Source organism: Silurus aristotelis (assembly GCF_946808225.1).
Source record: "Silurus aristotelis genome assembly, chromosome: 19".
Taxonomy (NCBI): Eukaryota; Metazoa; Chordata; class Actinopteri; order Siluriformes; family Siluridae; genus Silurus; species Silurus aristotelis.
In genome coordinates this window covers 6,374,843-6,400,771 of record NC_139592.1, presented here as the reverse complement: position 1 = coordinate 6,400,771, position 25,929 = coordinate 6,374,843, and the positions used below count along the sequence as shown (strand labels likewise).

The 25,929-nt window shown below is 36.8% G+C and overlaps 1 long non-coding RNA gene across 2 annotated transcripts; it reads right to left on the bottom strand.

Moving 5' to 3' along the window:
• Window positions 1–3,698: 3,698 nt before the first annotated feature.
• Window positions 3,699–24,228, bottom strand: LOC310741749. Of its 2 annotated transcripts, XR_014538053.1 has the most exons (4): window positions 24,160–24,228; window positions 12,511–12,580; window positions 4,745–4,911; window positions 3,699–4,553 (listed from the first exon to the last, which is right to left on the bottom strand). It is a non-coding gene; the product is annotated as an uncharacterized lncRNA (long non-coding RNA). The 2 variants fall into 2 exon arrangements; XR_014538054.1 differs by lacking the exons at window positions 3,699–4,553; window positions 4,745–4,911 and adding an exon at window positions 11,585–12,042.
• Between the last annotated feature and the right edge of the window lie 1,701 nt (window positions 24,229–25,929).

Sequence of the window (25,929 nt, the reverse complement as noted above, 5' to 3'; positions counted from 1 at the left end):
AACAATTTTTATTGCTAGCACACACTGAGGTGTTCGCACTAAAATTTTCCTAAAATTCATTCCTCTATAATGTAAAAGTGAACATAGAATATTTAACCCCATTTAAGCTAAAGGTTCAACACCCACATCCTATGTAATTTTTCTCTAAAATAACAAATTAAAAATTTTTTTTGTTATCTTATGTAGGAATGATTTTAACAGGATCTCTTGTCCCAACCTTAATCTTAATCACATTACCATGTTATCTTTTTATATATTTGTCTGTGTAGCATGCTCGGAATTGGCAACAGTACCAATATAAGGGTTGGTACTAACATAAATTAGTGTATCAGTCTAACAATATATATCCAAGCAGTTATAAATCTGTTAAAGTTTCATAAAGCCGAAAAAATTAGCAACAAAGATAATCAAGATCCAATCCAGTGATTTCAGATAGCAAAAGCTCGATGTACAGTGCTCTCTTCATGTGTGCTAGCTTTGTTCATTGTGTGCTATTGATTAAGCCGCATTTAAACTTGTGACTAAGGTTTAGCTTGTCCCTCTTGAATAAATCAAAGTATTGAATGTACAGTTTCAATAAGGTTAATGGCAAAGATCTTTCCCCACTCTTTAATTGCATGGAGAAGGCTTTTGTTTGCAGGTGCTGATGTCACACCTGGGCCATGCAGTCAGTCTCACTACAAAAGAAATTATATTATCATTCTTAAAGTATAATCGAGACATTGTTAATGCCAAGGGCTGAATTTTTTTATGGATAAAAAGATGAACAACAGCAGATGCATTGCAGATGATTGCTCTGTCAGCTTATTATTCAAAAAACCATGTGCATGATTTCTTTACAGCAGAGTTTAACAAATGATTTAGAAAAATATTGATTTTATTATGCATAAATCTATTATATAAAATTCGTACATACAAAAAAAATTATGATTCAAAAGCATTACAAAAAATGTCAGCATCCTTCACTGTCATTATTATAATTTACTATATAAACAAAAGTTGTGGACATGTGACCATAAGATTCGTATGTGCTTTTTCAACATCCCATTCTACATTTAGTCCCCATTTGCTGTTCCAATCATTCCAAAGGTGTTCAATAGGGTTGAGGTCAGAGCTCTATAGGAGGCCACTCAAGATCTTCCACTCCAACCCATGTAAACCATATCTTCCTGGAGCTGTCAAGTGTCCTAGTACTTTTGTCTATATAGTGTTCTATATTTCACAACTCCGTGTCACAATAATAATAATGTTAAAAATCAAAGTAATGGATTGAGTGCTATTTTATAAGAGACTGATTAATAAAGGTAAAAGTCTTATTTTTTATTTACATACATTGATAAATGTATGCATTCTATTTATGCTGGAATCCATGGGAAATGCACTAAATTTCTATTAAAACAGATTGTATATAGTCTACCAATGTATTCTTCACTTATGGAAACTTAAACAAGCATCACACATCTACAACACATATATTGAAAAAAAAGATGGCCGTCATACATTTAATACAATTAGAGATGGAGTAAATTATAATGAAACTGCAGAAAAAAAAGCATTCATCCTGCTGCACAAACCAACTCAAACAAGTTCTTATATTATATATAGAAATCTATAATGAGGAATGGATCTTCTCTAAAAGCAATGATGCTGGAAAGTCAAAGATTTAGCATTATTAATTGAGGAATTAAACAGGTCCCCTGGTGGTCTAGTGGTTAAGATGCAGCGCTCCGGCCGCTGCAAACCGGGTTCGATTCCCGGTCAGGGAACCATCCCCAGCCACTCTATGTGCCGGTCCCAAGCCCGGATAAATTGGGGAGGGTTGCGTTAGGAAGGGCATCCAGCGTAAAACATGTGCCAAATCAAACGTGCGGAGGATCCGCTGTGGCGACCCCTAACGGGAGAAGCCGAAAAGAAAGTTTTTTAATTGAGGAATTAAACATACATAGGTGAGCTATAGGACAATAACTAATAATGAAGTATTTTTTTATACCACAGCAATTTGCCAATGATTACATGTTTGAGAACCTGTCGTTTTTATCCATTTAAATTTATGTTCAATGTATATTGTCTACAGGACTGATCAATTTCTGTTATCACTTAAATTACAGCACCAAGATATAATCATTCCCTTACCAGCCTTCATTTTTTTATTACAGAGAAACCAGAAAGTGCAAGGTCTTCTGCCCTGAAGCCTCCCCTGTGGTGGAAAACTTGCTGTTATTAACCACAAAAAATGGAGAATGGAGTCATGTTACAGAAAAACTCGCAGCCTCCCATCATAAGAAAGATACAACATAACCTCTGACTGTTGCATCTATCTATCTATCTATCTATCTATCTATCTATCTATCTATCTATCTATCTATCTATCTATCTATCTATCTATCTATCTATCTATCTATCTATCTATCTATCTATCCAAAACAAACCCTAACCTTATAACATGTTTACTAATATAAACTTTTAATTTGCCGCTTACTGTACATTAAACTGTAATTTGCCTCATACATTCTTGTCTGAGCTCATGCTATAGAATAATTTTGACTAATTAGAATTTAATCTAATTGTCATGAATTCTTTAAAATGTACATATGATATGATAATGATGATTTCATTTTATGTATGATTTGTGCTGTACTTCTTGAATCTTACAAATTGTGCAAATTGGATAATCACATTTATTTTGCACAGACAAGTAATAATAATATATATGTCTGCCAAGCAAAATCTGATGCAAACCTAAATGCAGCAATATTTAATCACATTTGTTTTTGCATTGCATTCAGTTGCATCAGTGTATCTGACATAAAATCTGACAGCAGTATTGCAGCATGTTACTGCAGTGTGAGTGGTTAGTAGCAATGTTTCTATATAAGGCAGAGCAGAGGAACAATCACCTGTGTATCTGATGCCAATGAGCAGGAAATCAATACCTCTTCCTATAACAAGCATTGATTATGAGGTAGCAGTGCAGGCTCCTGCTATTCTCAGGCTGACTCAAAGAGGCTGCATGCACAATTTAATAAAAGTTCTATATACACATGGCCAGAGGCATTGAACAAATCAGATATAACTTGAATAGCAATCTTTACAGTGCTTAAACTGGATATTAGCTAAATGGCTAGTGAGATAAAGAAAGGACACCATCACAATTACCGAGTACCTCATATGAAACTAAATGTGCAGTGTGGCACACTATCTTTACACTTCACTAGCATTTATGAGCCTTTGCAAACTAAAACCAATGTTCCCACACTCTCATCTAATTCTCATGAACATAAACGTACAACAGTAAAATAAAATACAACTTTGGACAACTGTGCCATTAAATATCTTATTCGCAATCTGGGCAGAAGGTGTTAATTACATTTCTATAACAGCAGCCCAGACCATAGCTCCAGCAACAAAGTTTTACATGAACGTACTGCTTCTAATACAATATTGTTTCTATAGTAAAAATTTGTATGGTTGACACAAATTAAGTCATGTACTCAAAGATAGTAACAGTAGCTATAATTGGATAAAAAGTAAAACGTTAATGAATGCCAAAGAACTGAGAAATAAGAAAAAGAATCACCCCAAGACAGGCTGTTATAGGTAGAACAATCTGTTTCAGGATAGATTACACCATACACCACACATGGACTATCTTTATATTTTCATTCTTTTTCAGCACGTACTATTGTGTCAGTGTAAGTAATACAGAAAATTATTTAATGGAACATCCACAATGTTAAACATAACTATACATGAAAACAATTATGAAATCTTTGATTAAAAATTACAAATGCAATCATTGTTTAGATGCTAGTAGAAAGTTGCTTTGCTATGAAATTAATAAAACACATAATAGTTACAGGCATAAACAGTGACATCACATCACCCCATCCAAAATTATCCTTCTATAATCACACACCCTGTCATGTGTTATTCCTTACATATTTTTCCAGATTTCTAATTTCAAAGAAAGCCAATTTAACGTGTAAACTTTCCATATGTTCAATGCTGATCCATCATACCACAATGAAGAAATACAAGGATTCTGTGTGCAAGAACCAGTGAGTCATAGCGAGTCATAAAGTTCACAGAGCACCTCCACACTTTCATCATCTATACAGGCTTCTCATTTCATTTAGTGGATGGAGCCCCCCCCTACACTCACTATGAAAACCTCATAAACCTGGCCTTCCTCTCAAATATGCCCATTGAGGAGAAAACCGAAGGCTTTTAATAGTACAATTTCATTATGGCTGGTTTTAAGGCTTTCCATGGCTGCACTGGGATCAATTTATTTTCCCTCAAACAGACGCCTGTTCTAAAAATGCAACCATACGTGTTTGTGCTTGCATATGTGACACAGGCATATAAACAGAAACCCACCCACGTACAAATACACGGGTGATTTTTAAGATTACTTTGCAAACATTACCTCAAGCCGAATAGCTCAGATAAGCAAACTAAACTCTCCTGAAGGAATGTACAGGTTGGAGATATGTTGTGTGGGGTGGTGTTTGTCACACCTAAGCCATCTCAGTGACCTCAACACCGTGCTGCTGCAACACACACACACACACACACACACACAATCAATAGTTAGCAATAGTATTACTCAACAACAAAATAACAAAATACAAGTGCAGGTTCACTCAACGAGACCTGCACCTCATCCAGACCCCATGTACAGAAGAAAAGAAGAATATCATTCATTACTGGTGTTTATTCAAATCACTGAGGTCCCACTCACCATGTTTGTCATGAAGACAAATTGCCTCATGGATTTGCCGTAGAAACAAAAACTCTTGTAAACGTTGGTCCTCATTTATGGGCCGAGGCGGTAGAACGGGCCTTCTGGCTCCGCAGCAATCCTGTTACCACAGGGATTTGTTCTGCTAGCCTTGTAAAAGATTAGTCCTTCAGGAGAGTGAATAGACTTGATTAGCTAGACAGCAATTTAATGGGATTGTTGAAGAAGTAACAATAAATCAGCTTTTGTGATTAAATAGAGGCTGTAGTAAAAGTTGCATGTCTACTAATCAATAATTATTGAATGTTTTTCTCCTTGTATCACAAAAAAAAACGTGGAAAGAAATGGACAAAAAACTTCATTGCAAGAATGCAAACAGAAATAGAAATGTATTGAATGGCTAGAAATCTAAAAGAAATCTGACATATCTGTGGCCTGCCGCCTCGATTAGGGATCCTTTACCCTATAATTTAGGCATCATTTTGCAACAAATTGGTGAGTGTCAAACAAAAAAAAGCTGAAATTCAATGCACTTGCATTTGCTATTTTTGTATACATTTTGTATAAACTAGCCTAATTTGGCAAACCCATTACCTTCCCAGTCCACTGCTTCTCCTCCGCAGAAAGCATTTATAAAAAAGCGATTAACCTCTTTTTCCTATTTTTGACCACAAGGTACAACAATAACTAATTTTGTGCTAAACTGGCAAGTAAGAAAGGGTATTAAACAAAGGAACATCAGAGTACCTGTGAAAAAGAAAAAAAATGTAAGTGTTAAATTGTCCCTCAAATAAAAGGTAATTAGTGTTTCAATAGAATTTAAACTGAACATTAACGCATTAAGTGGCTGAGCTCTATGGTAAGCTGATTTATGACATGTTCATGAGATCAGAATGTTTGTGAATTTTTCAGTAACTATTGAAATTTACTAGCACCTGATAGCAATTATCAATTGAATCTTACATCAGGAAGTAAAACACTGAAAAAAAATTCATGACAATATACACACCATGTCAAAAGGGGCAGAAAGTGGAATTTTATGACAATGTTATAGGAGTAAAGATGTAAAGGTTTACTCAGGGTTTATGTGCACGTCCCTGAGAATGAATTAAAATCAAGTGGTGGAGCATGTCTTTGTCTGAGCTGAACAAATAAAAGATGTTTGAAGGCCAGATGTGCCTGAACAACACAACACTACAGCTATGTGCAATGATGTCTTGAACAATCAGCATAAACCTCTTGCAAGGCTATTCTTATCCAAACTAGAATGAGCTGGACAAAAAAGGCAAGCACTTCTATGCATTCGATAGACTGCTTTCTCCACAGGTTTATCTACAATCTATTTCTGGCTATTATATCTTCAACAATAGCAAAAAATAATAATTAATGAATAATAAATCAAACTGATAAAAAATAATAATAATGAAAAAAAGAAACCCACATTCAGACCACTTTCATATCAAAAAGCTAGTGGTATTTCAGATAACACTTATTACATACATATTAACATCTGCTGCCTCCAAGCCATAATTTCTTTGTGCTGTTCAGTCTTTTTGTTTGTTTTTCTGGTTGTAATTAAGTGTATGAAGGACAGACGGCGCTCTACATGCCCGTTGTCTGCTCCCACATTCCTTTGACTTTGATAGTACGCTTCACCTCATGTCTGTCCCTCATCAGCCCAACCTGCAGCCCTCCCTCAGGCCTCCCCCAGGTCCAAGGAATCCATTGGCTCTGGACAGTGTTTTGCTACGCACAGGCCTTGTCCCTGATAGCTTAATAGCCCTTTACAAAGGGAAACATGTAGCATAAGACACACAGGAGTCCTTATAACATATTTTTCTCCATTCAAGCTTGCTGCGATTATTGCCGTATGGCAGTGTGCTCAGATCAGTTTGTTCGCCTTTTTTTTTTTTTATATAGTAATAGTCATTGACCTAAGGCTGTGACGTCTAAAGGGACAACTCTAAGACGTTATGTCTATAAAAGTAGGAAAGGAAATTAAGTTGTTCCAAAATTAAATGACAAAAATCCCACAGGAACTGTTTTATTCTCATATCAGGTTACTTCTCACTTGCTTGATCTCCAATACACCTTGAAAGTCACAGTTTGCCCCAATTCCCCTCCACTCAACACTGAGTGCTGTTTATTGAAGCAGAATCATAGAAGTAAAAATTTTTAAGGCCAATGACTAATCTTCATACTCATAGAGATGCTTTATAACTTGAAAGTACACTATCGTATAAAAAATAAATAAAATGGCATGCTATAATGATGCACGAATATATTCATTTATCTATTTAAAGCGATGTCCTTAACCTCACCTTTAGCCTAGTGAATTCAGTAAAGCAGTGACAGCAACTTTTACAGCTGCCATAAGGTCAGAGGTGACTGAAAGCCCCGTTAATGCCAACACCACCCATTCACTGACCATAAACATATCCTGTCATTTAAAAGGGAATCTCAAAAGCGATTTGGCTCAACATTAATGATAGCTGTGCTACTTTCATTTATTTCAAATTGAAAAGAAGGGAGAAAGTAAGAGTAAGCTTCCTGCCTTTCAATCCTACATTGCCAGATGTGACACGTTTACAGTTTGTGTGTGGTTCTGCTTGTCATGCTGTAGCGTTTGTCTTTACAAGGTTCACTCCCAAGACTCAGGACGCATCTCTAACACCCTACGGCATGAAGGGGTCTGACCCTGAACTGGTACTGCATGCTCTAAGAGTCCTACATAAAAGGGCATGTGTGTGGAATCAAAGCTCAAAGCTCTCAGGCACCGTGGAAGGTTTTTTTTTTATTTTTTATTACAGATTAGTGGCTGTGTACATTATGGTACATAATGTACACAGTTTACTGTTCAGTTTACTGAATTTCATTTCACACATGACAATGAGAAAACCTAAAAGACTTCATTTCTCATTTGGTCTTTGTTTTTGGTGCTGATCCAAGAGCAATCTCAAGCAGAAAGCTCACCATCGTTGCAGTCCCAAGGGCTATGCGTGAGAACCCAGAGGAACGGAAGCTTGAGATCTACTGTTTCACTGGCTATTTTCACAGAGCTCTATTTCCTATTCAAACACACACACTATACTGCAAGTGGACACCTGGACTGACCGGCCGTGTTCTCTTTCTTTCTCTGGTTTCAGTTTTAGTTTCAGCCTCTCAACTTGATTCAAATCCCTCCACTATCTAAGACGGAGGAGTTACATAATACAGGTGTGGAGAGACGGCAATGGAATGAGGTCACGTCACAAATCCATCTTGAATTTAACCCAAATCAGACACTAAAGAGTTGAGCATAATCTAACTACTTTCAAACCCTAATTTTATTTATTTATTTTTTATTCTTGGGAAAAGACCCAAAGCCAAAAGCCAAAGCATAAGACCAGGTTAAAGCTCATTTATAGCTAATAGGTTACTTGTTCTTCAATAAAGAAAATAACTCGAGTAACTCCATGAGTGGGGTAACATTTTTATATTATATTATATTTACAGATATGTAAGTAAAGTAATGGTAAAATAAATTTTAAAGTAGTTGTGTCCTTTGTAGAAACCATGTGCACATTTAAAATATTATGGTCTACCTCAAAATATAATCTTAAAAATCTATTCGAACATGCATTAATGTCCCACAACTAACTCAAATGCACCCATACATCCCATTTTGGGTTATTGCTCAAGTCATATGTTCTTTAGGAAGTCAGAATGCATGTCCTAAAGCTCAACATAAAAAATGTTTTCTTTCATTGCCTTTTTCCCATTTAGATTGTGATCTTGACTGATGGGGTCACTTTGAAAGCACAGCCTTTTCCCCGTAAATTACAGATTGAAAATGAATGGTTAGGTTTAAATGATGAGAAAATTATAAATATTCTTGCCATTTTCATAAATGCAACTCAACCCTGCAAAATACAGCCTGTATGCAAAGATACCATGTTGTAAATGTTTCTGAGATTTGTTACTATAATGTGTAAATGGTGAAATTCATGTATTCTTACATTCTTACATTGTTGTGGGGGAAAAAAAAACGTTTAAAATAAACCTTAGCTTTGAAAAGCTACCTAGCATTTAACACCCTGATCATGGAATCATATTATTATTTGCTATTTGAAAAAACTATTATTTTAAACGATATTGTCATTATCATCACTATTATTATTATTATTATTATTATTATTATTATTATATTATTATTATTATTATATCTATTTCCACTATATATATATATATATATATATATATATATATATATATATATATATATATATATATATATATATATATATATACAGACTGAATAACTATCTATCTGAACATGTTTTTCCTACTTGCAATAAAGATGGGATGCCTGCAGTAACTTCATAATTTTAAAGTAAGTGCAGGCAAACCTTTGTATCAGCTGAACAATTAGGAAACAAAAACTGATTATACTTGTCAGAACTGAATTAAGGAGTTTCTTTCCTTTCGCATCATATTATAGAAAGTGTTTTTTTAAGAGTGTGTGTGTGTAGGGGGTGAACTTAAATGCTTACATGAGATCTGGACTCTTAATGAACAGATCAAGTTTAGACTCCTGGTCATGTTGTCAGTGATACTAATGCACTGAAACGAGAATTCATGGCTTAAGCAGAAAGAGACATTGAGGGAAGGCAGAAATGGACTCGATACTAAAGAATGAGAATAATCTTCTGGATTTAACAATAAGATAAGGATTTTAATAATTAATTGTCCTTTGGTTATGAAAATACATATTATGAATGGAACATCAGTACTTTCAGAAGGACAATATTTTCAAAATATAATCTTTTGTTTAATTGAAATATTAAACTTATATGTTGGTTCATCTTCAGTCAAATATGCATCCTTTTATGTTTGTGAGATGGCCTGAGAAAACCCTTTATATTTTCCACTTCTCAAACACTTTTTCTGAACTGAAATGTATTTTTTCTTTTGCATGTATTTCAATCAAAAATCACAAGTATTTTAGAGTAAAAAGGGAATTTCACAAAAAAAAAAAAAAAACAATACACTTAATAGCTTTTAAAATAATGCATCACAGTTTCCATGGCTATTTTATTAAACATTCAATAAAATCTTTTTACAAATCTTTACATGAAATCTATAAAAGAAAGAGTATATTTACTTGTGATGTAAAATATTAAAGTGTTCCTGGGTCCATCTTATAAAACAGATCTTTCAAAGCTTGACCTTATCATTTATGTCATCTCATTAAATTAAAAATAAGGTAGAGCAAAAAAATCAAGGGAATATTGACATTTTGGTGATTCTTCTTCTTTCAGTAAATACCAATGGTTTGGCTGACTTGGCACCTTGTGTACACATGATCATGTGTAGAGCTGAAGGGTAGATTTCATATGATTTGTTTCTATTCCCCTTGCCATTTGTCTAATGTATATCGGTTATTAAGAGCTTAAACTAGGGAGGTCAGATTTTGCACTTTTGGTATATTTCTATAAGAACATTTTAACCATCTCTGCATGTTTTTTCCCAAAGACGCCACTATGTCCTGGACTCTGCAGAACAGAACATTTGCATAGCTAGCATTCCTTTCTCTTTGATTAACTGTCTCGCTCCTGTCTTTTCTCTCAAGTCCTTCAGTTTTGTCTCATCCCCGTAGGTGTGCTCATCCAGACTGAGAGAAGACAGCGGAGCTTCAGTGACAGTCTCTCTTTAAATATTTATGCTGATGAGGAACAGAGTGTGGAGCGTGTCATCTGTGCGAGCCTGTACTTGTGTGTGAATGTGCGCCCTACTGCGCTTCTTCACGCATGCTCTCCTTTATCAGTGCAGACGAATCTGTAGGTATGTCAGTCACCAAGTCTTTTTCAATCAAATCTAGAAGCTTGTTCTTTCATTCTTTGTCATAAAGCGGCAAAATATTCAGCACAAATATTGAATTGTGCTTTTTTACAATCTTTTGGAAGAGTCTTAGGAAGCATACAAAGCTGCTAACTGTCTGCCTATTAAAACCCCCCATGATTTACGAAACACAAATATCCAACCACACACATACACACAGCTGGATAACTGCTGTTACAGTGTGCACATTAAAGCGATGGCGATGAAGCAGGCATTGCTCTATGCAGATGCCGCCTTTCCTATGATCCACGTCCCATTAAAGAAAGGCAGACCGGTACCCCAATCAACAGATCACCTTTTCAAAAGTGTCTTTGTTCCTAAAGCAACAACAGCTGGGAACAATTAACAGCCAGGACACAGCAGTTCAGGGTTGCCAGTCTGTGCATTAAGGTCCTTAGACACCCGTGATTTAAGAAGCATAAATAATTAGCACTTTGTTTATCAGTTGTCTTGGGCATGTCTTCTGTTTTATACATGAGCTGTAAACTGGTAGGTTTTGCGTCCTTAAAATCCACACGCCAATAATAAATAAATAAATCTCTCCTCCACAAGTTGTCTCCTTGTGAAATCGTGTTGTTGACAGCAATAATAAATTGCAATCTGACTCGGAATCAATGACTGAGCAGCTCGAACTCCTTAATTCCTTAAGAAAGGCAGGCAGGCTGTGAAATCAATGTACAATTTACATGAGCACTAGCAGCGGCAAGCATGACAAGAACAGGCCAGGAACTACGGTGCTGTAATTCCAGAAAACTCTCCACAAGTGCTGCTGGACAGAGCAATCGATGGTGTTTGGTCTGGACCATGTGCACTAATGACTAATGGTGTGCCATTCAAATCCATGCATGCACACAGTGTTCGATACTCTGACAGGTATCAACCTGGAGGAAATGATTCCAGGAGGGTGTGATAGCATCTTAGGGATCGGGTGAAATCGCCAAAAAAATGCTTATTAATGTTACAATATGGTGTTGGTACTCATACAAGTGTTTGGAATGTAGTCATGAGAAGCAGCACTCGATGGAAAGTCTCTCGCATTTGATTTATTTTCTTGGTAAAAAAAAAAAAAAGGCAGGCAGGCAGAAAAAGGAGCAGGTTTGAAGGGTTAAATGTTGGCAAAAAAAAAAAAAAAAAAAGCAGGGAGGGGACAAAAGAGCCATTGTGCTGTGCAGAGCTGTCCCCGGAAAGGAAAGCCTGAAAAAAGAAAAGCACCACTAGCCACTCGCCTTGCTCCATTGTGAGTGGAGGGGAGTGCAGCCACGCATGACAGATGTCTTGCCCATTGTTTCCCAGCAGCCCTCTCTCTGCCTCCTGGCTCTGCCGGCATTCCAAAGGACACACCCCTCGAGTGTGAGATGCTGCACACTGCTGCCACGCTCCCCGAATCCATGTGGAGCCATAAGTGAGTGTCTATGAGTCTGTGTGTGTGGTAAAAGGGAGGGAGTGTGTGAATAGGGGCTCCTTCTCAAATAGGAGGACTGTAGGGTGCCAAAAGTTAGTCCAACATTTCAATACGTCTCCCACAGTCCTGTCACTCAAACACACAAGCATGCACAGGGAGCATGAATGAGCGTACTTTCATACTCTTACACGTCACACAGATAAAGACATCAACCATGAGTACAGCATGATTTGAAGCATTATATCATGATATCGTACTTTTTATGTCAGTGTCTGATATTTAATATCTAAAATAGATATATACACGTATACAAAAGTTATTTGTGTATATGTGTGTGTGTGTGTGTGTGTTTGTGTGTGTGTGTGTGTGTGTGTGTGTGTGTGTGTGTGTGTGTGTGTGTGTGTGTGTGTGTGTGTGTGTGTGTGTGTAAAAAAGTGCTGGATCAGAACCAGCCATGCGCTACACTTCTTCCTCACACACTCACCATGTGGTAGCACTCCAAAAGCAGCCTGTCGAGCTGTCAGTCAAAGAGCCGCTGATCCATTGGGGATGTACTGCAGACAATAGATGCGCCAAGTTAATGTGTGTGTGTTTTCGTGTGTGCATGCATGTGTGAGTGGTCAGCCCTTAATTCATCCATTCTGCACACTGTTGCTGTTGCTTTCCCTCCATTTTCTCAGCCTATTCATTATGCAAAACAAAAACAAGGTTTGTGTCCATTTTCGTTTGACTCTATAGTGACTTTTCCAAGTTGTTTACAGTGGAAATGCAAAAAGTGCAACTAGAGGAACCCTCTTCCATTGTTTTTAAATGGCAGGGGGTTGCTCTATTTTTTATCTTTCAATTTATCTACATAAAGTGGAATAAAAATGACGAAGGTGGTGAATGAGTCGGTAAGGACCAAATATTATATAAAATACCTAAATCTGTACAGATGATATCAAAGACAATGGCAGCAGTTAATATTAGAAAAGTTTGGGAAAGCTATCTATCAAAACCAGAAAAGGATATTTGAAAAAAAAATTGTTATATCATTTTCATCTACTTGAATATTTAACATGCATGTTAAACTAAACATGTTGTTCTCATTCCATTTCTTCCCAAGGGCATATCAACTTTTCCATTTTATCCTTGCACTCATCTGACCACTGGTTTTAAAAGCACGCTCTGAATCACAATTGCAAGCATTGCCAAATTTGGTCATTCTGCTTTATGAGGGTAAAGTCTTAACCCTTGCGTCATGATGTCACTAAATCGTAGCTACTAATGACATATAAACATGGTCATGACATCACTTAACGTAATAAGCCATGGCCTTGTGTTATAAATCCTGTTGACTTGAAAGACTCTGACGTTTCATCCTATTCATTATGGTCATGCAAGAAAGTGATCAAATCAAAAACAAAAACAAGAAATACTGCTTGAAAAATATTTCTCTGGCACCCTATACTCCATCACTGATTTACCAGCACTTTGTAAATAAATAAACATGATAAGTCATGGCCTGATGTATGAAATGCTGACCTAGCAAATCACAACTTTCTTATTTTCTATGGTCACAAAATAAAAATAAAGCTGCAATAACTAAAAAAAATAAAAAATACAAGGCGTTCTTGACTATATACACTTTATCATGATTAGGATTGTTCCATAAAAACCCAAGAGACCTGTCAATGTAGGAGAAATATAATAAATCTATTCAGTGTTTACGTTTACTAGAAAATGATGAATACTAGAACAAGGACTTATCTTTTTCAATGTGATCTGAAACCTATAGGAGCTGATTAGATAAAGGTTTGGCAGGTTTGTGCTCTTGGGTATTTTTGTATTTAAATTCAGGATTCTGGAGCTGGTCTCATTTGTTTCATTCGCCCACTTTGGGTCTCAGTGGAGCTGTTTTACAGAAACTGCTGAAGAGCTTCAAGCAAGCAAAGACTAATTATGGAGATGGGTTCATGCACAGCACCAACTTTATGGTAAAACAAGATGCTGTGAGAAGAAAATGAAGAGAGATTTTAATCAGTATCAACTCACAAAACAAGGTTTTTAATTATCATAAATATGAATGTAACCAAGTATGAAAATATTTTTCAAAATCAACAGCTTATAAATTCAGATATAAATAGGAGGCACACAATTTATGTCAGAAAGCTTAACAAAGATTAAGGTTTTTATGAACAAGATGATCATTAAAATTAATATACAGCATTCATTTGTTCATATTTAGTAATTGCCTGGTCAGGGTTGCAGAGGTTTTAATTAGGGTTTAAATTTGTTTATATTTTGGGCAAAGGTTAAAATGTTGGACTTTTGATGGGAAGGTCATGAGTTTAAATTCCAGCAACACAAAGCTGTCACTGATGAGTCTTGTTACAGGTCTTGTAACCCTCAACTGCTTGGCTGTATAAATAAGCCACTCTGAATAAGGGCATCTGACAAATTCTGTCAAAAAAACAGAAATATAACCAACTACAGGGACCAGTAATGAAAACTGCATGAACAGAGATAAAACAAACTTTTGAATACATCACTAATTAAGTCTAATAGTGAACTAGGGGGATGTTGCTGAGGTTGAAAAACTTTCAAAGCCCCAGAACCCCTTCCAGGTTTAGGCCACACCCACTTCAAATTTATATCCATCTCCGAATACAAATACTTGAAGCACTATACATGCATGCATTGCATATAGTGCATAGTATGCATACATACTTTTGTGACATTTTTGCCAATTTTATATTCTGACATTCATATTTTGCATATTCTACATATTCCAGATTTAGCTGGTGAAGGTCAGATAAAGGATGTCTATTAGAGATTTGCAATTACCTTCCCCCTTTTTGTGAGTCACACTTGGCTGAGAATGAGAGGGGTCTGAAATTCAAGATGGTTTATTGGGCAACTTCACCTCTATAGATTTCAGATCAATGGATCAATAGGCAGGAGCCATTGCCAGCTTGAATAGATCTCTAAGTGTATGCCACAAACAAACTGAAATTTTGGTCAACTCAAAGCTTTACTAAACTCCTCAATGGAGAATTTATAAATGTGTATTTAAAAAAATGCATACGAATATAGGTTCATGATTAGAATGGAGATAGCTGGCTCACATACTCTACACTAAGACAAGCTGGATCCACTAATCACTGTCTGAAGTGATAAGGTGCTCCTGTGTGTGGCCACTGTGTAGCACATATGCATATTGAGTGGTTACTGAGCACAACCACACGCACATACACATGCACACCAACTGATGTGTATACACAGTACAATTCACAGATTTTACCTAGAAAAGGCTGCTCTTATTTGAGCAAACCATATAAAATTGTTTGTATCCGTGCATGGCTTTTTTGCAGGCTGCTGGATTTGTGAGTGTGCACACGCATGTGTGTGTAAAATAAATGCGTGTAAACGTTTAGGCTCGTGCGTGGCATACTGTGGTTGTGTGCTCAGGCTTAGGTGACCCCTAGTCAACATCAATCAGCGGTGCACAATAGGACGAGGCGCACTGGGGAAAAGCCCAGGTCACTGGCGCGTTTAATACTCTGGCCTGATTGTCATTGTTCCAGCAGATCGGCCTTTTCTCTCCAGGCACGTGAGACGAGCTATCCTGCCTTTCCACCATCAAACTACGAATTATGAGCCCTCCTCATTGCATGAGAACCAGAGATGAGTGGCTTGTCTGTTTAGTGGGATTAATGCCTATTTTGTTATCCCTGGCCCTGGAAATCAAATCGCTATGGATTACATTTGGGTTGGTTGTTTGGAGGTCTGTTTCCATATGCCACTGTCGAAGAGAGAAGCAATGTCATAACACCAGCAAAATGATGAAGCCTGTTGTAATGGTGGATTTGTGTTACAGCATACTACTGAAAAGCTTCTCTGTTTTTTTTATGTGTTTCAGATAAGCTTTATCAGCAGTGTCCATGGGCTTGAGTTGGTGCCACTCCTTTTACACAGAAGCATACACCACAAGCCTAAACCACTTTTTCAGCCTCAAGCTAGCTATTCCTCACAAACATAAAAACACCCCCATGCTCGCCCAATTTAGTCTTGCAAATTCCCACCTGTTAGGGTTCTCCCCAACTGCACAACAGCTATTATGCTGGGAGGGTGAGGGTTTAACATACTTTCTCTAAAATGCATGAAGCTACTTTAATTGCTTCTAATTCAGCTGAACATGTTTCAAGGAGAGAACTAATTGCCCAATTCTCTACACACTACCTAATTCCTACCCCTTATTTACCATCACTCAGGTCAACAAGGGATGAGAGGAGGACCATCCTTTCTACCCAGAGAGCAAGGCTAATTATTCTGTCTTAGACTTACAATCACGGATGTCTGTGTCATCATTGGGATTCCAACTAATGCCCTTCCAATGAGAGGACAAATGCTTTGGGGGGTACTAGATATGCTTAGGCCCCATTATACAGGTTTTTTTATGTGAATAATCCACAATAGAAACAATACTTAAATATTTTATTAATGTAATACAGAATAGTATATAAAAATGTGGATACTAAATAAATCAATAGAAACAAACATTTTCATTCAAGTTGGCATTATTCAAAGTCCTACTTTTGATAGTTTTGTATTAAACATATTCATTGATCAGTAATAATGTCCTCAAATTCATCGTCTTTAAAGCAAAACAATAAAGCAAAGTCCAATTCAATCTTCACTCACCTCCTCTCTTCACCCATAACCATCACTCATTCTTTATACCAACATCTCCAGGAAAAAAAATGAAGTAAAATGGAGTAAATAGGCTTTTAAATGTAGAGAGCAACTACTTTCATCTAAGATTTTGCCTCTTAGTGTTTTATTGTTTTGCTCCAGATTCTTGTCCAACGCAACACTTCACTGGGTCAAGTGATAGGTCACGGGTTAACAGGATTTTAGCTTTAGGAGGGCGTGCAGGCCTGCCTTTTACTTTCTACCAGCAGAAACCACACACAGGAAGTAACTTCTAAGCTACTGCATTGGCACAGGAAGTAACCCCTGAATGTCCAGTGTACACAACTTACCACAAGCTTTTGAACTGATGCAAACATGGATTAATGAAAATAACTCTAAGAATTCAGACAAATCACAAACCATTTATTTAAGGAAGATACACTATGAAAAATCTGATAAGGTTTCAAATGTGATAAAGCTAGATGGAGACTTTTTATTTCTAAAACATATGTCATAATTTTCTGCATTGCTTTTGTTTCCTATGAAACCTTCATTAAAAAAATTTCCAAAGAAAAAAAAGCCTAAGTTACAATATCATCAAGAGGATGAATGTTATTTACAGACAGAGAAGAACATGTTATGAGGACTTCAGCTACAACAACAGGGATATTCACTGGACATTAATGAAAAGGAACTATTACAAAGAGTGCCCATTGCGCTCCTCTATTCACTCCCTTCACCGCCATTTCATTTATCCCACAGGAGGTGACCTTGGGATACTCCAGCATTGCACAATAGGGCGTCACCTTGGGATCTCTGCTCATCTCAGAGATCCTTCCGACCTGAGACAATAGTTCAGCTGCTGTATATGAGTAAAAAAAATCTGCTTTCACCCCCTACACAGCGCTGCTTATGGTTGAGGTGGCTTTTTTTTGTTTTGCAGGGCTTTGTGAAGACTTTATGATCTTGTAGAAGCACAGCCCAGCCTGTTTAATTTATCTGGACTCCTACACAGGCTCGTAGACCACCGGGCCTCTGTGTTTATCAATAAATCTTTCCGTTCATCCCAGGGTCCAATTCGTCCCCATTTCATTTATACACTTATAGCCACAGAACGAAGGCATCGATGTGGCGAGGGAAATAAAGACGAGTGAAAGATGAGAAGCAGACATGAGATGACAGAAGAGGAAGAGTGTCTGAATGGGCCGCAAGAGGTAAAAAGCAAGTGTGAGAGGACTACAGCACGCTCGCTGAAGCGCAGGCTCCCGGGAAAAAAAAGGAAACCATTCAGCAGGTTTCCACCAGATGCTCACTTTAGATGTGTCCTCCTCCAGGCTAAAGCAGGCAAGCAAGAGAGACCGGCACAGGAAAGAAAGATAGCAATCTGATAGCCTGCCATTAACAGACCAAATAAATGGAGAAAAAAGGCCCAGCTAAACTGTTGACCTCAGTTACAAGGTTTATTAGCAGAAACATTAGCAACAAAGGTGTAATTAGCTTGCAGCTCTAGCTAAGAAACCACATCTGGAGAGAAGCTTGTGAATCTATTAAACACTTGCAAGCTAGATTTTCACAATGAAACCCAGATGTAGATAGGTGTGAGGCATCTTTTGGTATTTCCACTTAAAACGCTATAAGTATGCAGTAGTAATGTGTGTATAGTTACAGCAGTGTGCTTCAGTAGCCATAATGAATGTAGTGAAAATTATCTTCCAAAAGGTGAAAAAACATCTTTCATCAGCTGTGCAACAAAAGTGTTTCTGAGGCAGTAAGAGGTAAAACCTTGGAGGGAATTTGTCTAAAACACCCTGTATCTCTGAAATCATATATGCAGAATTTTTTTTCTCCAAAATTCACCAGTTACTGAAGCACCGACAGTTTTAATGTTACTATTTGCATAGAGTGGCTTGTGTACATTGTAAAAACAAATCCACTATATTAACATATTGTATTTTAAGTACACTACAGTGCACTTTACGTATTGTTTGCTGCACATACATTAGTTTATCACTACCTCCTAACCAAGTCATGTTCCTGAATTCCCAACAGGTTTTTTTGGGGGGTGAAAGAAACAGAATTAACACCGAGGTTATTCGGGATATCAACATTAATAAAGTTATGGCCAGCAGAAGGTAGTTTTTCAGCCTCACAACTCATTCTTAAACTTGTGCAACTGCTTGTATATAGTTTCACATGTTTATTTTCACAGTGTCTGCATGAGTTTCCCAATGGTTATCTGGTTTCTTTCCACTAATCATGCATGCAGGTTGATTTGATAGTCTAATTCGCTTAATCTCTGAATGTCTATGCATGTGTGATGCCATGCTATGGACTGGATTCCTATCCAGGGTGTACTCCCACATCATGCCCAGGGTGTCTGAAAAAGGATCTGGTTCTATCATACACTGAATGAAAATTGCTAAAAAAAAAAAAAAAAAAAAAAAGGAAAATCTGCCAAACATTTCAAAAGACATCTTGCAAAATTTAAGTTGACCTTAAATTGCAATTTATTACTGTAACTTTTTAACTACAATTAAATTTCCCTACGAAACTAACCACAGCAATAACAGTAACCCAAACACATTCATTAACAGTAAACCAATATTATCAAAACCTTATGTCTCTTTTTTCTTTCAAAGCTGTGTAGGTGAGAAGGTGACATTGTTGTAATACAGTATCAGAATGAATGCATAAATCTATAAACATCAGTGCACCTCTGACTCTTCTCTGTGACCCTACCCAGCACCCTACTATTCTCTCCTTGGCCATTTTAAAGCCTGAGCCAAGGGAATATATCAACTAGAAATAGCAATTTCGGCTGCTGGTCCCTGGGGACAGGCCACGAGAAATGATGTGAGCGTGAAGTGAAACCTGTCTGTGCAGTTCTGAATAATACATGCAGCGTGCTTATTACAAATCCGGATAGGACACGCTGGAGCCGTGCTAATATTACTACTGCCTTCATCTCACACATATACAGTGATAAAGTCAGACTGACCGATGCAAACACACGGCACTGTGTTACACACTATGCTGCTCTGACATGATTTCATGTGTGTATGCAAAACAGATAAGTAACATTTAGAATAATATTACTTATTGGCTGCTCAATTGCTCCGTGCCTTTCCAAGTATTGTTTTAACACAGTCAATATTTTATATTTGACTTACAGATATTGACTATGCTGAGGTAAACCAATAAGGCTTGAGTTTAATCATGGGACAGAAGGAGACCAAAACTTGATAGCAATGGCACCACCTACAGATCCCCCCACAGGATGCATTGCAGAAAAACATTAGCGGTCTTAGAGCCATCTGAGGACATAATATGACCTAGCGTTTTCCAAGAAGGTTACCGTACAATGTTCAAAAAGGGGGGACAGGGGGGATCAAGAACCAGTCAGGAAGGGCCCATGGGAAAGGTAATGTGCCCCAACACAAATGGAATGACATAAAAATGGCACTGCCTGGACAACACATCTCTTTTTACAAATAAAAACCATCGAACAGACAATAATTGTTTTCAACTTTCTTTAACATGGTGTGTCAACACACATATACACAAATATATATATATATATATATATATATATATATATATATATATATATATATATATATATATATATATATATATATATATATGTGTGTGTGTGTGTGTGTGTGTGTGTGTATGTGTGTGTCATATGTATTACATAATCAGAGAATATTTGTTTTCTCAATTGGTTTTATTAAAGTGGCTATTTCGAGCTTTTTATTTATATATGTATTATGTCTGTGAGGCAAGTATTCACTGAGATTTAGGTTGTTTTATTTGTGTTTGTAAAGATAGATGACAGAGAGACTGAGACGACAAAGAGCGCCCCCTGTCTGTTTTCTTAATTTTACAAAAGCACAGCATTTTGTGTATGAGTGTACTACTACTTTCTTTCGGCTTCTCCCATTAGCGGTCGCCACAGCGGATCATCCGTATTCGTGATCCGCATGTTCGATTTGGCACGTTTTTACGCTGGATGCCCTTCCTAACGCAACCCTCCCCATTTATCCGGGCTTGGGACCAGCACTAAGAGTGCACTGGCTTGTGCAACCATAATGGCTGTTATGAGTGTCTACAAATAAAATTAGACGCTTTACAGTATCGAATGCTGTCGACCCCAAACGGGTAATTGTGTGCATCATGGCGGATTTTGATGCTGATTTGAAACTTGGCGCATCAGTAAAACAAAAGTGTACTGATAAAAAAATTATTTTCGGTGTAGTTAATTGTTTGTTTTTATAGATCTGAGTAAAGAAAGGACGCTGTGAATAAAAGTGTGTTGCGCTGAAGGTTTTAATTACGCCTCCTTTTATAATTATTTATTTATAGTCATGTTTACATCACTGACTCCCTGTGTTTCATCCACGTCAGCCAGACTTCTTGTTGCCTTCTGCCTTGCACATTGTTTGCTTTAGTCTGTGGTGATAACCAGGAAATGATACAACAGTGGTAGATTAAAAATGGCACGCAATGAAAAGAAAAAATACTGACATTTTACTAAATAGATGAAAACTAAAGTAGCATTATATATATATATATATATATATATATATATATATATATATATATATATATATATATATATATATATATATATATATATCACACACACACACACACACACACACACACACACACACACACACACACACACACTAGTTAACAGTTGAATAACCGCTTAACAGCTAAATGCTTCCCCCTGGTGGTCAGCTGCAAATACATCACCTGTAGGAGTTCATTTTAATGACTCTATTTTTATTATTTTAGGATTACTTTATCTTATACTACTTTATCAGGAAAATAGTCACCACCAGAATACCATATATGAACTGTCAGAATTGTCAAGTCTTTTAAGTGAAGATATTCAAATGTTTAAGAGGGGTGAATACTGATGCAATGCACTGTATAAGCAGACGTACAAGACATAACTTATATTAGTCATAAAAGTATAAGATGTGGTCTAGAAAGAAAATAATCCCACAAATAAATGAATATATTAATGCTTAAGTAATGCTTTTATAATGCTGAAATAATACCATGTACAGTTCTTTTAAAGCTTAATTTATTGCATATGAAAATGGTTAAGAATTAACTGGCTTTATCTTGCTAATTAATTTAATGACTTGCAAAGCAGCAGATTGATGCCTTGAAGCAGCTCAGGAAAAAAAAACACCTATACAACATGAAATCTTTTTGTAACATTGAAACAGAATACTTTATACAGAATACAAATACAAAACCATCCAAAATTAAAGCATGATTCTGGTTGCATGCCATGGGGGGTGTTTTTTATTGCAGTAGGGACTTGGCAGCTGGTCAGGGCTGAGGAAAACCTGAATAGAGCAAAGTACAGAGATATCCTCAAAACAACCCTAAGTATACAGCAAAGAAAACACAGGAGTGGCTTAGGGATGACTTGGTGAATATCCTAGATTGGCCAAGCCAGAGCCCTGAATTGAACCCTGTAGGACATCTCTGAGGAGACCTGAAAGTGGCTGTCTACTGATGATCCAAATCCAACCGGATCAGCCCCCAATTCAGATGTGCAAAGCTTGTTGCGTTATACCCAAAAAGAATTGAGGCTGTATTTGCTGCCAAAGGTCCTTTAAATAAGTACTGAGTAAAGAACCTGGGTACTTAGTATATGTGATATTTCAGTTTTTTATTGTTTAAAATAAATTTAGACATTTCTAAAATTCTGTTTTCACTTTGTCATGATGGGGTACCAAATGGTAATTATTGCAAAAGAAAAATAAATTGTAGTATCTGTCTGTAGTATCAGGCATAACAAACAAAATTTGAAGGGGGTCTGAAATTGCAATGAAGCGGGATTCAAATACTACAGTGCATTCAGAAAGTATTCAGACCCCCTTCAATTTTTTCAAATGTAAAATGTTGCAGACTTAAAGTACAATTGTTCAAATACATTTTTTCCTCATTATTCTGCATTCGGTACCCCATAATGACAAAGTGATTTAAAAGCAATTTGAAAGCAACAATGTTTATGTATAGAGGACAGGGATGTGTCTGTGTATGTGAGGACAGTGTATGGAGACGGATGATCCGCTGTGGCGACCCCTAATGGAAGAAGAAGAAGAGCCAGAAGAAGAAGAAGAAGAAGAAAAAGAAGAAGAAGAAAAAGAAGAAGAAGAAGAAGCCAGAAGAGCCAGAAGAAGAAGAAGAAGCCAGAAGAGCCAGAAGAAGAAGAAGAAGAAGAAGAAGAAGAAGAGGGACAACTGTAGACTAACAACTGGTTAAACAATGGCACCATCTAGTGTTGACATATATTACATAGGCTACTGCAAAATGCATATGGCGCATGGAGGCCCGCGTGCATTACCTCATCGACTTGGTGAGATCTGATTCTCAGGGGATTGGAATTTGATTGGCTGCCTACCTTTCTCTAAAGCATATACATTTTATATGTAAAATATTTTATGTATATTTTTGTATTTGGAATATTTTCTCAGACTGTCCATTGCACTTTGGTATAAGGGTATAAGTTTACTATAGGTGATGGAGCTGAAATCCTGTAGTCTTCGTTGTGCTGAGTTTCGGGGGGGTGTTGACAAATAGGACACAACAGGTCTTTGCCTAATTTGTTTAACTAACCTATAACAAAAAATCAACACAATGCAAGTAACACTAAAAAAAAAATAATTTTACAATTAGCTTTTTTTTTATTTTAGAATTTTTTTTAATTTATTTATTGTTTTTAGCTGTTTCTCTTTACCCACTTTTCCTGCACACATACATTATTAGGTCTAAATAAACCAAACTGTACCTAAACACTAACCATGGCCCTAGGGTGGGGTACTATTTGGATATTTAACACCATGTAGAATGGATTTGGAACACAGCCCTTATGACTCGTCCCCAATTCTAGTGCTGTTCGATTCCGAGAATTTTGGAGTCGAGTCCGATTCTGATTCTTTATAATAGGATCTGTGGAATCAATTTAAAAAATCGGACACACAAAATATATGATTTTTGGGGGGAATCCTCTAATCAGTCCAATAAATCTTACTTTTAATATCCAAAGTTGAAAGGTTTGCATCAGTTGCTGCTTTAACAATTGTGGTTTGTTTGTTTTTCGGTATTCACGTGAAAAAATGTCGGTCTGATTTCTTCGTCTTGTTCAGTTGTGTTACTTTGAACACGGTCCCTAGGCTCACTGACTAGTGTAGCGGATAAACGTGTACATTGCATTTTTTTAAATAACACAACCGAAGGCTCTGGGGTCCTGATAAATCGTCTATATGGTAGAGGTAGAATGTACTAAAGTGTCTCTATTAGCGGATATATGATTTCCACAGCGAATATTATAATTTTCCTATTACAATATTCCGTCATATTTTATTCCACTTAAAAAAACAGTTGCAACTTTTTAGTTTATTAAAGGATGACGTCATGGCGGGATCACCTGAGAATCATATCTCACCAAGTCGTTGAGGTCATGCACGCGGGCCTCCATGCGCCATATGCATTTTGCAGTAGCCTATGTAATAAACGTCAACTTTAGATGGCGCCATTGTTTAACTAGTTGTTAATCTACAGTTGTCCCTCTTCTTCTTCTTCTTCTTCTTCTTCTTCTTCTTCTTCTTCTTCTCGTTCTTTCGGCTTCTCCCATTAGGGGTCGCCACAGCGGATCATCCGTCTCCATACCCCCCTGTCCTCTACATCTGCCTCTTTCAAACCAACTATCTGCAGGTCTTCCCTCACCACCATAACCCTTCTCCTTGGTTTTCCTCTTTCCTAGCGGCTCCATCCTCAGCATTCTCCTACCGATATACCCCATGTCCCTCTGCACATGTCCAAACCATCTCAATCTTGCCTCCCTCACTTTGTCTCGAAAACGTCCTACATGCACTGTCCCTCTAATAAACTCATTTCTAATCCTGTCCATCCTCATCACTCCCAAAGAAAACCTCAACATCTTCAGCTCTGCTACCTCCAGCTCCATTTCCTGTCTTTTACTCAATGCCACTGTCTCGAAACCATACAACATCGCAGGTCTCACCACAGTCCTATAAACTCTCCCTTTTACTCTTGCAGATACTCTTCTACCACAAATCACTCCTGCTATCACTCCTGCACTTCTCTAACACACTCTCCATTACTTTGCACTGTTGAATATACACAAGAACACATAAGATATATGCTACAAATAGGTACTCACTTTTTTCCGTATGCTAACTCTCATGTGATTTTTTTTGTTTGTTTCATTTTCTTTTACTTGAGGACACAAGGTTTGCTCAGTTTTATTTGTGGATCAATAACATTAAGTTGGTAAGTCAGACTTGCAATGCTACATATTCAAGTTTATTTCTATAGCCCTTTTTCATAATGGACATTGTCTCAAAGCAGCTTTACAGAATGTAAGAATTATAGAACACACATTTAAATAATTAACTATCTAAATATGCTTGTAAATATATTAAAGTAATTATGGTGTTTTTAAGTTACGTACTGTAAATCATCAGGAGATCAAGCGGAACTTTTGCTGTTTCCACACGGACGGTTTTAATTGCCAGATATTTGCACCATGGCGGTTTTTTGATCTGGTAATTAGGGATATAAGTCTTTGATCTACTACCACAGTAGATGGCGGTAATGCTCTACTTAAGAATGCGAACCTCCAATAAAGAAGAAGAAAAAACATTTCGGGTTTTGGTGCTTGATATGAGATTTGCCGTATCATTAAAACAAATGTTTAGTGATAAAAAATAAAAAAATAAAAAAATAAAAAGTTATATATTAAAACTCGCTGGAGTTTATACTTTTTTGTATTTATTTTTTATATATCTGAGTAAAGAAAGGACGTCATGCATACATGTGTGTATTTGTGTGTGTGTGTGTGTGTGTGTGTGTGTGTGTGTGTATATATATATATATATATATATATATATATGCAAAACTATTTGCCTTTTAAGCAAATGCTCTGAACTGTATGCTTTATTTTACATACATACATACACAAATTGGAAAGTATAAAAATGCCTGTTTAAATGACTCACCAGACATTTTATAAAGAAAACTGTACCAAATCATGAAGAGCACCTGTATACCAATTCTTTCAGGCGATTATTTAATCAACTAATCATGTGGCAGCAATACAGTGAATACACACCGATCAGGCATACCATTATGACATTATAACATTATGACATTAATTATCTCTTCATCATGGCAC